This window comes from Eublepharis macularius, chromosome 7 (assembly GCF_028583425.1).
Source record: "Eublepharis macularius isolate TG4126 chromosome 7, MPM_Emac_v1.0, whole genome shotgun sequence".
Taxonomy (NCBI): domain Eukaryota; kingdom Metazoa; phylum Chordata; class Lepidosauria; order Squamata; family Eublepharidae; genus Eublepharis; species Eublepharis macularius.
Window position 1 is genome coordinate 128,621,557 of NC_072796.1, and position 14,563 is coordinate 128,636,119.

Sequence of the window (14,563 nt, forward strand, 5' to 3'; positions counted from 1 at the left end):
TGCCTTTAACGTGCTGCAAGACTCCTGTATTTTTGTTTTGATTTTGCCATGACTGAGGAAAACTGCAACTCTGGAATGAAGACATCTCAGTATGTTTACTGAAAGAAGGGCAACCAAACCAGGAGGCGTGGGAAGCAGCCCCGGCGCCAGGGTTTCTGGTGCCGGAGGCCAGCCTTGCGTGCACGCCCTGCGCACGTGCGCCCCGGACTGTGTGGTGACGTGATGCGTGATAACGCAGTGCCACCAGTGGGTGGCTGGGGCGGAGCGAGGAGGCTGCCCGTGTGCCGCACGTCGCCCCAGCCGCCTGTTGTCCCTGGCCCGTGGCTGCTGTGCCTGCCTGGGGGTGGGTGGTGGCAGCGGTGTGGGGCTGGCCGGTGGCGGTGTGTGGCTGGCTGGCGGTGGCACGGGACGCGCACCTCTGCCCCCGGCACCCCCTCTGGTGCCCCCTCTGGCCCCGCAGGGCCCGCGGCCCCTGCCTCACCGCCTCAACGGTGGCACCTGCCCTGGTGGGAAGCAGAGGTTTCTTGGCACCCTTCGGCAGCAGGACCTGTTAGTGAGGTCATGTTGTTGTGAGGGAGCCTACTTCCAAGTTCAGAAGAGTACAGACAAAACCATACTGAGGCACAGGGAAAGCATGGACACTGTACATTCTCTCTGAAGCTTCTTTGGATCCTTGGAAGCAGTTCTCAGGCATAGCTTTTCTCCAGCCCTTCTCCCTGCAATCTTGTTAGGTATCAAACCCAGGACTTTCTGCCGCAAAGGATGCATTGTGTCACTGAGTTGTGACTGCCTACCTCCAAGTAGTAGTAGACTTATGCTTTGTACTGTGAATTTGACTTGTAGTGTGCAGTTTTATACTATTGACTTTCCTGGATCTCATTAGAGGGAGAGGAATGAAATAATATACTTGAAGCTTTTCCCATTTATATCAGTGGAACAGAGAGGCCGTTTCTACATGGCTTACCTTGTTCCGGAAAAGAGCGAAATCTCGCGCAAAATCTCGCAAGAAGATGCTGTTATCATGTCTTCTCGTGCAATAACAGCATCTTCTCGCGTGATTTTGCACAATAACAGCGTCTTCTCGCTCGATTTCGTGTATGTTTATGTATGTTTTACAGTACAATCCTAAGCGGAGTTACTCCAGTCTAAGCCCATTGAAGGCACCTGTTAGCCACCTTGGCTGGCCTGATGAGGGCAGACAAGCGGGGTACAAAATTGGTAAATAAAATAAAAATAAATGCATTTAATTCCAAGCATGTTTGCTGGAAGGAAAGACTTGCTCTACAATTATTTACTTATTCATGTATACCCAGCAAGCATCTGTGGCGAAGTGGGGATTCGAACCTGGGTACCCCAGATCCTAGCCTGATACTCTAACTACTATAGACCACTGCCTTTACCTGTCATATTTATTCTGTAGATTTACTTATTTTTCACATAATGGAGAGTACATTGATGAGTTTTGGAAGTGTAGCTGATATATCTGTTAGATCTCTGCATTTGCGCATAGATGTGTAGGGGGCATCAGATGTAAATTCTTTCTTTCTTTCTTTCTTTCTTTCTTTCTTTCTTTCTTTCTTTATTTATTTATTTATTTATTTATTTATTTATTTGTTTAATATAATGCAGGGTACACATGACCTCAACAGCAATGAAGAATGAAAATGTCTTTTCAAGCTCTTCTAAAGGCCATTAAGGAGAGTATTTGGTGAAGATTCATAGACAAGTTTTTCACAACATCAATTCAATAACAAAAAACCTGTTTTCTACCTGTGGATGATCTTACTAATCAAAGAGATGAAATAGTCAGGAGACAGTCCTGGGCTCATCTGGGAAAAGAAGTCCTTTAGATATGTGACACCAGGTCATAAAGGGCTTTGAAGGCAAGAACTGGTGACTTCGATTGAATCCAGTAGCAAATATGCAGCCAGTGTAGATGTTCTGATACAGGTGTAACGTAATCATAGCTGCCAATTCCTGAAAACTGCATTGTGTAGTAGCTGATGTGTTTGAGTCATCATCAAGGACAGACCCATGCCAAGCATGTCACAACAATTTAACAGTATTATGATGGTCAAACCAGGAAGGACAACTTATGGGACCCAATATAACTGCCAAAACCAGCTATGCCTCCAGTGGTAACCTGCCTCTCAAATAACAGAGAAGAAACTAAATACAACCTTAGTCCCTTTTCATGATCAACTGGCAATAAAGGCTTGGGTCCTACAACCAAGCTTTATTTATTTATTTAACAAAATGTATGCCCTGACCTGGATAGCCTGGGCAAGCCCGATCTCAGAAGCTGAGCAGGGTTGGCCTTGGTTATTAATTGGATGGCAGACCTCCAAGAAAGACCAGGGTTGCAGAGCCAGGCATGGGAAACCACCTCTGTTAGACTCTTGCCATGAAAGCTCCACTAGGGGTTGCCATAAGTCAGCTATGACTTGACGGCACTCTCCACCACCACCAAAATTTATATCCTGCCTTTTTTCCCTCACGAGGGTCACCAAGGTGGCTAGTAAATTAAAACACACATACTAAAATCACAATATAAAAAAATTGAAACCAACCCAAATAGCATTAAAACAGTTAAAAGCAGAGTTTTAAAAACATACAGAGACATTTAAAAACAAAACGAAACATTAAAGCGGCTGAAGCCCGGTGGTGAAGTGGTTTGGCTGCGAATCAGCACTCCACTGGTTTGAATCCCACTACCGCCATGAACTCAGCAGGTGGCCTTGGGTAAGTGACTCCTTTCAGCCCCAGTTACCCAGCTGTATTATGGGGATAATTATATCAGTAACTTGTTCACCGCTTTTGGTCAGACACTAATCTATCTAAAAGAGTGGTATATAAGCAGTTATTATTAAAACAAAATCCATGCACTCCAGATAGTCTTTGCCAGGGAGTGTGCTTCCCCTTCTACAAAGACTTCCATTTGCACAAGGGGGCATCAACTATCATCAGTCTTGCACAAATGGAAGTGTTAGCGGAAAAGGAAGCAGTCTATGGTACGGGCTGTCTAGCATGCATGGATCTATTTCATAGGTCCCAAGCCATTCTCATTTTCTCTATAATATTCAAATCAATCCCTGTTAGCACCCCAGCTGTTCTAACCAGCACCCCCTCTATCTTGCCAGGATTCAGTTTCAGATTGTTCACCTCCATCTGCTTGATAACAAGATGCATGCTCTAATTCAGGATGGAAACAAGTGCAGTTGGGGTCTTATGCAAAAAAGAACTCAATGGCAGAATAAATTATGCACCATTAGCAAAATTGCACACATTTTCTTGATGTGCATAATATATACCGGTTGCAAAATTCAAGTGCACAGAACTTTAATAAATACAGCCCCCAGCAATAACTTATTTTACCAGCGATTGCATAAAATACATCAAAATATATTATTTTCAACAGTACATCCACATAAGGTGGCGCGGGGGATGAATTGTAGCCATTCCAGAGCGATGATCTCAAAATCCAACCTAAATGTCTGCTATTGTACAGCAACCGGATTCTGTTTTTAACAGCCATTGGGGAATGAGATGTAACAAATTTGATTTGCAGTTTGGGTTCGCGTCCGGTAATTGGACATATAAACTCTACACAATGCTAACGCTGTCTTTTTTCTCTATATAACCATTTATAAAGACTTGGTAATGTACAGCCGCTCTGCCGGGAGTTGCAAATCCTTACGGTCCCACTTCAATTATTCATAAGCTTTTTCATCCTTTGAAGAAATCAGTGGTGTATTTTCCCATTCTCGGCTGCGTTTTCTGTTTTCTTTTGAGATAGTTATAACACAATAGAAACTGGAGCACAGAGTACAGGGCTGGGGGGGGGGGGGAGAGATTTCCTGCTATCATTAGATAATGGTGCAGTGCAAACAACACGTTTGTGGACAATGAATGAATCCTTGAACACAATAGAGAATGCTGTGCCTGCCTGTGTACAACTTGTAGCTTTGTAGATATGCCTAGAAGGTCAGAAAAAAATCTGCTGAAGCCAGGGGAGGGGCAAAGGATATGATCCTGACCTACCTCCAAAGCATTCACATTCATTGTCCATAGATAAAGTCATCTGCACAGGGCCATAAGGTACTTATGTGCCTTCAGATGGTGGTGGAAAGTGCCATCAAGCCATAGCTGGCTTATGGTGACCCCTGGTGGGGTTTTCATGGCAAGAGACTAACAGAGGTGTTTGCCATTGCTTGCCTCTGCAACTCTGGTCTTCGTTGGAGGTCTCCCATCCAATTACTAACCAAGGCCAACCCTGCTTAGCTTCTGAGATCTGACGAGATCAGGCTGACCTGGGCTATCCAGGTCAGGGCGTGCCACTGGATAGAAGATGCCCATAACCCCTTCTCCCCATTAATGCCACCTCCTTTTCCACCTATGGTTGCCTTCTCTACCTATGTTCTACAACTCCGTCCGATCCCAAGGGTCCTGGTTTGAGTCCAGTGGCACGAGCTCAGTCCTTTTTCTGGATGAGAAGACATGGAGAGACAATATGCCTAGAAAGGACTGGATGTTCTTGGGCCAATATGGGCTGGAGGAGGTCAAAGGGTGATACCAGCCTTACCTCATTTGACCTCAGTCTACAGGAAGGTCTGCTGAAGAAGATGGAGCATTGCATATGGTGGCAATTCATGCAAAGTTTTCTTACCTTCACTTGGTCTCAAAACTGGACGGGCAAGCCCCTGGTGGGGGTGAAGGATCTCCCACCTTGAGCTCCTGATGCACGCTGCCACTCCAAGCAGCAGGGAAAACACTTTTTTTTAATTGCAGGTATGATTATATCACTTCCAAGCTCTATGGTGTTTTCCGACAATTCCTAGAGCTACCCGCCTGGGAAAACCTGTGGAGGAAACCCCACAGGATTAGAATCTGTGGGTTTCCCCAGAAGTTACTTTTGTCAGTTTTTAAAATCTAGCCATTCATTCCTCTAATTCTCTCTGTTCTTTTTTAAGCGCAGGATTTCCCTTTAAGTTCTCTTCAAGGAGAAATCAAGGCACCCTTTTGTAACTTCCACCCTTGCCGTTGTTTTATGTTACACACCTCGGGGTGGTGCTCTAGCAGGAAGATAGGAAGTCTTGAGAAGAGACGGCCTGCCTCTAAGCATACACAGAGTGAAATTCTGAAATGTGCAGAACCTCCCTTCCTGCCCCTCCTCTCTTCAAAGTTCTCTTTCATCCAAAAGGAATTGATTAGAAATGGATTCCAAATTCCTAAAAAAGTGCGAAAGAAAATGATTGTTGGTTGTTGTGGGTTTTCTGGGCTGTATTGCCGTGGTCTTGGCATTGTAGTTCCTGACGTTTCGCCAGCAGCTGTGGCTGGCATCTTCAGAGGTGTAGCACCAAAAGACAGAGATCTCTCAGTGTCTCTGTCTTTTGGTGCTACACCTCTGAAGATGCCAGCCACAGCTGCTGGCGAAACGTCAGGAACTACAATGCCAAGACCACGGCAATACAGCCCGGAAAACCCACAACAACCATCGTTCTCCGGCCGTGAAAGCCTTCGACAATACAAGAAAAAGATTGTTGGGTACTGGTTGGAGAGGAATTAAGAGAATCTCTCTTAACAACCCTACCTGGTTCACACATTCATGTAAATCAATACATTTCCAACTAAATGTGTGAGCTGCCTCCACGGGAAAAAGACAAGGCACGTTTGGATGAAGATCTGTCTGTGCAGTTTGAGCTGGGTTGGCTGATTTTGACATGCAAATTGTAACGTGTCAGACATGCATGTGTGAATTGGCTTTTACATTCCACCTTCCAATGAAAGCTGTCCTGCTGTGCTGACACTGGCCAACTGTCAGACAACAAGCTCCTCTCTTCCCAGCTTCTTCTGCACCACCCTGGCTAAAAAGACAAGATTGCATTTCGAGGCAAATCCTTGGCTCACTTTTGTTCAGTTTGCTCCCCTGAAAATTCTACTATGGGAAAGCAATATGAGAATGATTCTATTTTAGACTTTTTTTAAAAAAAAAAAATCATGTTTGCCTAACGTAGCTTTGAAAGAAAAGTGCATTCCCATATTGGGCATCAATGTTTTTGAGAATTAGGATCCTCCGCTAGAAGAAACAACAGAATTGTTATTGTAACTGTAGCCCTTTCCAGCTGAGATTGGATGAGAGATTTTCTTCTTTGATGTGCTGTACTTGGAATGATATTTCTGCACTCCTTACACAAATAAGCACATTCGTTGTCCCCAAAGGAAGCCTATCGAAAGCTAGCCTCCACCTCCTATTTTCATACAAACTTGCAAACGCTTTCTTTGAAAAGCTTGCAGGAAACCATCATGCAAAATTCTTTAGATTACATTATGCTACTCCAATGGTTCCTTTGCTACCCTCAATGTATTAGGTAATGTCGTTCCGCCTTCTGTGGCTGTCTAAAGCAGCTGTCTAAATAGCTCATTCGTGACAACCGTCTTGCTGAAGTGGGCGTCAACTTTTTCTGGCTTTCAACACCATCAGACTCTAGCAGCTTATATATATATATATATAAACACACACACACACATATAGGGTGTATGTGTCTCTGTGTGAACTTTGTTTGGTAGGACACTTCCATGATCAGCACAGAGAAATCCCCAGTGTTAAATAAAGTGAATATCAGTTTGACTTCGCTGCAATGAGCCTTGGCCTGGATAGCCCAGGCAAGCCCAATCAGTTCAGATCTCGGAAGCTAAGCAGAGTCAGTCTTTGTTAGTAGTTGGATGGGAGACCTCCAACAAAGATCAGAGTTGCAGAGGCAGGCAATGGCAAACCACCTCTGTTAGTCTCTTGCCATGAAAGCCCCACCAGGGGTCGCCATAAGTCAGCCATGATTTGACTACATTCTCCACCATCATATATAAAATAAAATGTGTGTGTGTGTGTGTGTGTGTGTGTGTGTGTGTAGGACACTTCCATGATCAATACAGAGAAATCCCCAGTGTTAAATAAAGTGGACATCAGTGAGTATTAGTCTGACCTCACTGGACTGAGCCCTGACCTGGATAGCCCGGGTGAGCCTGATCTTATCAGATCTCAGAAGCTAAGCAGTGTCAGCCTTGGTTAGTAATTGGATGGGAGAACTCAAAGGAAGACCAGGGTTGCTACACAAAGGCAGACAATAGCAAACCACCTCTAATAGTCCCTTGCCTTGAAAATCACAACAGGGGGTCGCCATAAGTCAGCTATGACTTGATGACACTTTCCACCACAGTGTAAACAAGTTGTTACTCAGGGGTCTTAAGACTGTAATTCTATGCCTAGAAGCAACCCTCCATCTGGGATCCAGAGATATCCTAGAACTGCAACTGATCTTCACACAGAGATCATCTCCTTGGAGGAAATGGCTGCTCTGGAGGGTGGGTTCTATAATATTATACCTGATGTGGACACTCTTGTCCCCAAACCCTGCCCACCCCAGGCTCCACCCCCAAATCTTCAGGAATTTCCCATCCCAGAGTTGGCAACCATAAGGGTATCTAATGAACTCATGGTAGAGGCTAGATTAAAACCAGATACTTCCTGATTCATAGCGGAGACATTTTTTTCCCCAGTAGTATCAAAAATGATACTTGGAGCACAAAACAGCGTGAGATCTTTTTCCTTTAATAAACTATTTTGCCTCAGTGCATCTCTTTTGTTCAGACTGAGGATGATCTGGTGGTCTAAGTTTCCCATTGGCTGTATCAGACTGAACCCTCTCCAAAGCTCCTAATTGATTTTGAATGAGATTTGCCCCAGTCTTAAAACTGATCTGCTTATTGCTAAAATTATTTCTGCTGGGAAGAGATCTGATTAACTGTCTGCTTTCATATTTTCAAAGAGAAAGTAACTTTTCCCACCCTCTATTCCAGTAGCCTCTGGTTCATCGTTTAATAAAACATTTTTTTTTAAATTTTAGAGCAGATAAAGGGGTACAGAAAAGGAAAGGAGAACAAATATTTAAAGAGAAAAGATTGTAGAACTGTGCGTTACAAGGGCTATCAGAGTACAAAAATCATATAACATTTAAAATATGTTTTTTCAGATAAACAACACATAGAAAACTCAAACATACTCCCTCTCCTCATCTTGGAAAACCTCATTATTGAAACAGCCAATTATTAATAATATATATATTTTACCAATGTCAGTTCTTACCCTTATCTTATCACTACCTTTATATTTATATATGCAAAATATTTATCCTAACTAAAGTTCGATACCGGCTATAATAAATTGTATTCTACTCGTTATGTTAATCAAATTGAAAAACATATTTATATATGTGGTGGTGGAAAGTGCCCTCAAGTCATAGCTGACTTATGGCGACCCCTGGTGGGGTTTTCATGGCAAGAGACTAACAGAGGTGGTTTGCCATTGCCTGCCTCTGCAACCCTGGTCTTCGTTGGAGGTCTCCCATCCAATTACTAACCAAAGCCAACCCTGCTTAGCTTCTGAGATCTGATGATATCAGGCTCACCTGGCCATCCAGGTCAGGGCATATTTATATATTTATATATATATACTTTATATATTTTTGCATTATATAACATATTTACCTATCCTTCATCTCAAAAATTTAAAGCTTAAAGCAAACAACATCTCTAAGGCCTCTAATAACCGGAACATGTTTTCATCTTGAAATCAGTTTTGAACACTGCATTGTGTATATGAGCAGAACCACAAGTGACAAAAGGCACAGATTGGACACTTGTCAGCTTCCCTCAAGTTTTGATGGGAAATGTAGGCATCCTGGTCTTGCAGCTTGGCTCTCCGACTGCTGTCCAGTGGACTTTTCAACTGTCACTTGTCCAACATTCCGCCAAGCTGCCTACATTTCCTATCAAAACTTGAGGGAAGCTGACAAGTGTCCAACCTGTGCCTTTTGTCACTTGTTGTTCTGCTCTATGACTGCCAACCACCTGGAGGGGGGAAAATGTTCTGTCCCTTTAATAGAGGTGTAATGGGGTGCTACTGACCACATGAGGATATGGCTGATTCTGCACACGTTGGATAATGCACTTTCAATGTACTTTATCAACCGTTTGAGGTGGATTTTTTGTTCCGCACGCAAAAAAATCCGTTCCAAATGATCTATAAAGAGGATTGGAAGTGCATTATCCAACATGTGCGGAATCAGCCTATCTCCTTCTTTGCAATGAAAAGCTTCAACTGCCCTTTTCTGTACATTAAGCCTCTATTAAAGGGACAGGATATCTTCCCCCAAGCCTGGTGGCGACATTTCTGTAACTCAGCGCAAGCATCAAAGTCCCCCACACCTGTTGCTTTTACTATCATTCTGCTTCATGACTTCTCAAAAATTGATCCAGTTTTCCATGGCTGCCCTTCAAAGCTTCATTGCTGGCAGGCCCGGTCTAAAGGTCCTTGGGGCACAGGAAATCGGGAAATACTTCTGTTCTTTCCCTTTCTTTCTTTGTGAAGCCGTGTGACCTACCCCAGGAAACACGAAGGAATGTCCTCAGCTTTCACAGGAAATTATTTTAATTTTATGTCATTTTCTGTTACTTTTTATGGCAACGGATCTGACCTCCCGTGCTCTCGGCTAATCTTTCAGCGGCAAGGTCGGTGGAGCGGAGGAGTTCTCTCGGTCAAGGAGATGCCAAGGCATTAGAAGCGTTTAATAAGGAACAGATAAAGCTTGTAGGTAGCTGTGCTGGTATATGCGAAAATTCAGAGAAAGAGAGAGACAGAATATGGCAACGTAATGACTTTTTATGGAGCCCACTGCATTATTACAAAGTATGCAGCAAGCCCTTGGCTTTCACAGAATTCTTCAACAAACTTTTGTTTAGTACAAAAATTAAAGAAAAATTAGGGAACAGAAAAAGTTGTCTCAGGAGCATGATGGGAAAGACTTAATTCTGTTGTTTGTAGCTTTGTCAAAAGAGATATCCAGCAGTATTGCAGCCTTAAATGGGGCTAGGGTAGCCAACAGCCTAGAGCGGGGGGGAAGCCTTGCCCCTTTAGTGGGACGTTATTTACCAGATGTTATTGACCTCCAAAACAGCCATTTTCTCCAGGGAAACTGATTACTGGAGTCTGGAGATCAGTTGCAATTCCAGGAGATCTTCAGGCCCACCTGGAGGTTGGCAACCCTTGCTAGCCTTAACTCTTTCCCCTGTTCCAGCCCCTCCTCCCGTTGCAGTATTGGAGGGCGGAGGAAACAATAATATTGGCCAACCTTGCAAAGCTGTTGTAATGATTGCTACAATTCAAAACGTGAAGAATTTTGAATTCTCTGAAGTGCTACATAAATGCTAAATTTTGTTAGATGACTATCAAATATCTGGAAAAGGTTGTGGCTCAGTGGTAGAGAATGTTTGGCATGAGAAGGTCCCACTTTCAGTCCCTGCCATCTCTATTTAAAAGGACCAGGTGATGTGAAGGGCTTTTTTTAAAAAAAAATAGGTTTTATTAAAACTTGGATACAGAAAGTAAAGTTTACAACGTAACAATACAGAAAAATCTTAGATAAAAAAGTACATTAAATAGCAATAACTTATATCAATTTCTTAGTAAATACCTTAAAGAGAGCTATGTGTTACGCAACATAAGAAACAACAGAAGAAGAGCGTGAAGAAGACTTAAACATATTCATATATATATATATATAACTACACCACTGAGAGATCTCTGTTTTTTGGTACTACACCTCTGAAGATGCCAGCCACAGCTGCTGGCGAAACGTCAGGAACTACAATGCCAAGACCACAGCAATACAGCCCGGAAAACCCACAACAACCATATATATATATAACTGTTTTAAGCCTGGATAGGATCTGTTAATTTCAAGGTAGTCCAGGAATGGGAGCCATTTTTCTAAAATGAATTGTGACACTGAGAGATCTCTGTCTTTTGGTGCTACACCTCTGAAGATGCCAGCCACAGCTGCTGGTGAAATGTCAGGAACTACAATGCCAAGACCACGGCTATACAGCCTGGAAAATCCACAACAACCATTTTTCTAAAAAGTTTGTAACTCTTGGGAAGTGCTCAGTTTGAAAGACTTTATTGGGTAATTTCTCTGAGATGAGATGTTCCCAAATTTTAACATACCACTTGTCTATTGAAGGGCTGGAGTTTGACTTCCAAAGAGCGGCAACTGTGCTTTTTGCAGCCACTAGTAGAGTAGCAATAAGGTCTTTCTTTATTGCAGGTATGCAAACTTGACAATTGTCCCATTGGTCTAAAAAAATGAGTCCTGGCAATAGTGGAATATTATAGTTTGTGATTTGGTGTATTTCTTTAAGAACCTCTTCCCCAAATTTTTCTGTGTTTGCATCTCCACCAACACTGATCAAAATTTCCTACTTCACCGCAATTTTTCCAACAATTAGGGGATTGTGAGGACGAGAACTGGGAGAGGTTTTTTTGGAGTTAGGTACCACCTGTTAATTATTTTATATGTTTGTATCTTAGTGATTATTGTTTTGGAGTTATATATATTGGAGGACCAGATTCGTTTCCAAAAATCTGTATTAAGTTCTAAGTGGCAATTTTGGGCCCACTGGGCTTGGAATTTCCATTCTGTAGTATGTGAAGGACTTCTAACAGAGAGCCACTGCCAGTCTGCATGGACTAGGGTTGCCAGGTCCCTTGCCCTCTGGGCACAAGGTGGGAGACCCGGCACTCGTATTAGAGATGTCCTTGCACATGTGCGCTCCTGGGCTACATAATGACATCACATCCAGGAAGTGATGTCATCGCACAGGCCACATGCTGCCTCTGGGAGTGCTTCTGCACTCTGCAGCGGGCCAATTTTGGCCTGTTTGAGGTCAAGTCGGGCCCATTTTGAGCCGAAATTGGCCAACTGCAGCATGCAGTAACGCGCTGCCCGGGAGTATGCCCCCAGGAGGCATGCCCCCCCTGCCTTTTCCTTCACCAGCCAGGAAAGCGGGATTGAGGAGTGGAGGATGGGAGCAGGTGATTCTCCGCCCCAGCAGGGGACCGACATCCCTAGTGTGGACAATACTGAATTTGATGGTCCAGGGTTCTCACTAAATATAAGGCAGCTTCAGGGATGTACATGTGTTACTATTATAAAACAACATAGGCATTGTATATGCAGACATGGATTGGATTGGGCCTAAGGTTCAAACGTGCAGGAGAATGGGATGGCAGAGACCCGAAGTGGCAGAATGGACTGCGCTGTTCTATACCATAAGTGGAGCACCATATTTTGGAATACTCCTTTGTAATTAAAGGAAAAAAAACCTCCCCGCTAACAGAAAAGCAAAACATCAAGCAAAGAGAAGAGATTAGGGACTACCTCCCTGCTATGTTAGCTTTCTATTTGTGTGGGCCTTCCAAGCTGGAATTCATTCCCCTGCTGAAATATGATCTAGTACAGTCCATTCTACCGTTTCAGGGCTTTGCCGTTCTATTACCCTTTCTAATCCTGCATGGGTCATGCAGGACTCTGGTGAGGTGGCTTTGGTTGCCAGCCTCCATGTGGGGACTGGAGAAGATCTCGTGGAATTACAACCGATCTACAGACTGAAGAGATCAGTTCCCCAAGAGGAAATGGCTGCTGTGGAGGGTGGAGTTTATGGGATCCCATCCTTCTGAGCTCTTTGTCCGTCCCAGACTCCACCTTTCCTTGGCTCCATATCGAAATCTCCAGGAATTTCACAAGATAAAGTTGGCAGCCCTAATCTTATAACCTGTTCTGGGTACAGTGATAACATAAACTGACTGTTCTAACAAAAGGGATTTAGCAATATTGGGGAACTCAGCAATAGAAGTTGGGGGAACCCCCACGTTACACATAGGCAGAATCTAATGAGATCCAATTTCCTAAAAGGAAATGACTTGACCTTTGGTAACAAACCTCATCCCAAGGCATGGAAATATTACACATGTGTGCCGTTATGAGTTTACGATACAACTTGTCTACCATCGGAAAACAGGGTAGGTGGATGCTATCGAATGTCTGACCCTGAACGAGATCAAAGAGGCAACAGCAGCCTCATAAAAACAGTGCTCTCGGATTGACTTCAAGCAACCTGCACATAAAGTGGCTCCCCAGGTAAAGGTTTCAGTTTACTGATATTCCACCCCTCCATACCACATGCACACACACAAAAGTTATTGCTTCTAGGAACAACTATTAATCTACGCAGCATCCATTCTGGCTACTGGTAAACGGTTCATTCCAGCAATTAATGCATTATTTCTAACAGCTGCACACCCTAGACAGCTCGACCGAGGTGGTTTGGCAGGGAGCGCTAAGACCCGCACATGCGGGAATGATTAAAACACATCTCTCGCAAGCCAGAAAGCCAGGCTGATCTCTGTTTTCCCAGCTCTGTCCACGATTTGTTATGTCCCTTTATGTGATTGATACTTGACCCATTGGCCTATGTGAAAGGGGGATAATACCCGATCCCATAAGAAGATGTTAGGCATTTCAAGGGAAATGATCACGGAGGTGTAAAATACAGCTATTGTAGCTAGGTTTGCTGTCTGTGATGGGCCTCAAGAAGGACAGCATCTTTTAGCAAGTGTTCTCTTCAGTCAATCGCATTGCCTCCAGCTTGGCCAAGACCAAAAAATAGAGAGAGAGACAGATAGACTATGATGGAGACAGAATAAAACGAAGTCTACAGTCATTATCTTTGTGGGTGATTTAATTTGCTTGTAACCGGAATAGAATATCTTTCTGACTGCCAGCGATGGAGAGGAACTGGAAGGACTTCTCAGGGCTATTGGAGGAGCCTCGGGAGATCAGTTTAAGCCCCCAGTCATGACGGCATGTGCTAAGATACGGTGGAGAGTTACGTTCTGCATCCTGGTTCTGTGGGAAGAGTATTAGAGACAATGGCAAGGCCTGGGCTCCCAGACGTTCGGCGTCAGAGTTTTTTCATCCCCATAGACAAAGGGGTCATTTGTTAAATGCTCCCATTTCCTCCATCATTTCTTGTCAAGCCCAAAGGCTATTAGCCCTGATTCTTTAAACTGACACTTAGTTCTTCACGGAAATCTTTTCCCAATGCGCTCCAAACAGCCCAAGCCAGCACAGTTGGCGACCCACCAAGCTGAATGGGACCCACCAGCTGTGTCGTGCCAGATGTTCAACAACCTTCCTTGTTTCCCAGTCCAAGGCAGGCAGCAAAAATCACAGTTTCCAAAGAAGTCTATCAGGTTGCCAGGCAGCTGGATGGAAATCTCCACTGTTTCTTTCCAAATGCTATTATAATTATCTTTGGCTTGTTGCATCAGAAATTGCATAGACCTACACTTCAGCTAGAATTTTGCTAGGCAGCCTTTGGTAGTTCGCTGCATCTCAGCCTACAGTGAGGGGAGAATAGCAATATTGGCTTGCCTTACAAGGGTATTGTAAAGATTATTGAAAGGCTGCAATGTAGTTAGAGTCAGTGTGACCTAGTCAATAGGATGTTCAAATAGGGTTTTGGTTCATCTTGAAACGAGAAATGTCTGGAGAGATCAAGGGAAAATCTACCACACAGAGATGAGTTGTAAAATCAAAAAGAGTCCAGTAGCACCTTTAAGACTAACCAATTTTATTGTAGCATAAGCTTTCGAGAATCAAGTTCTCTT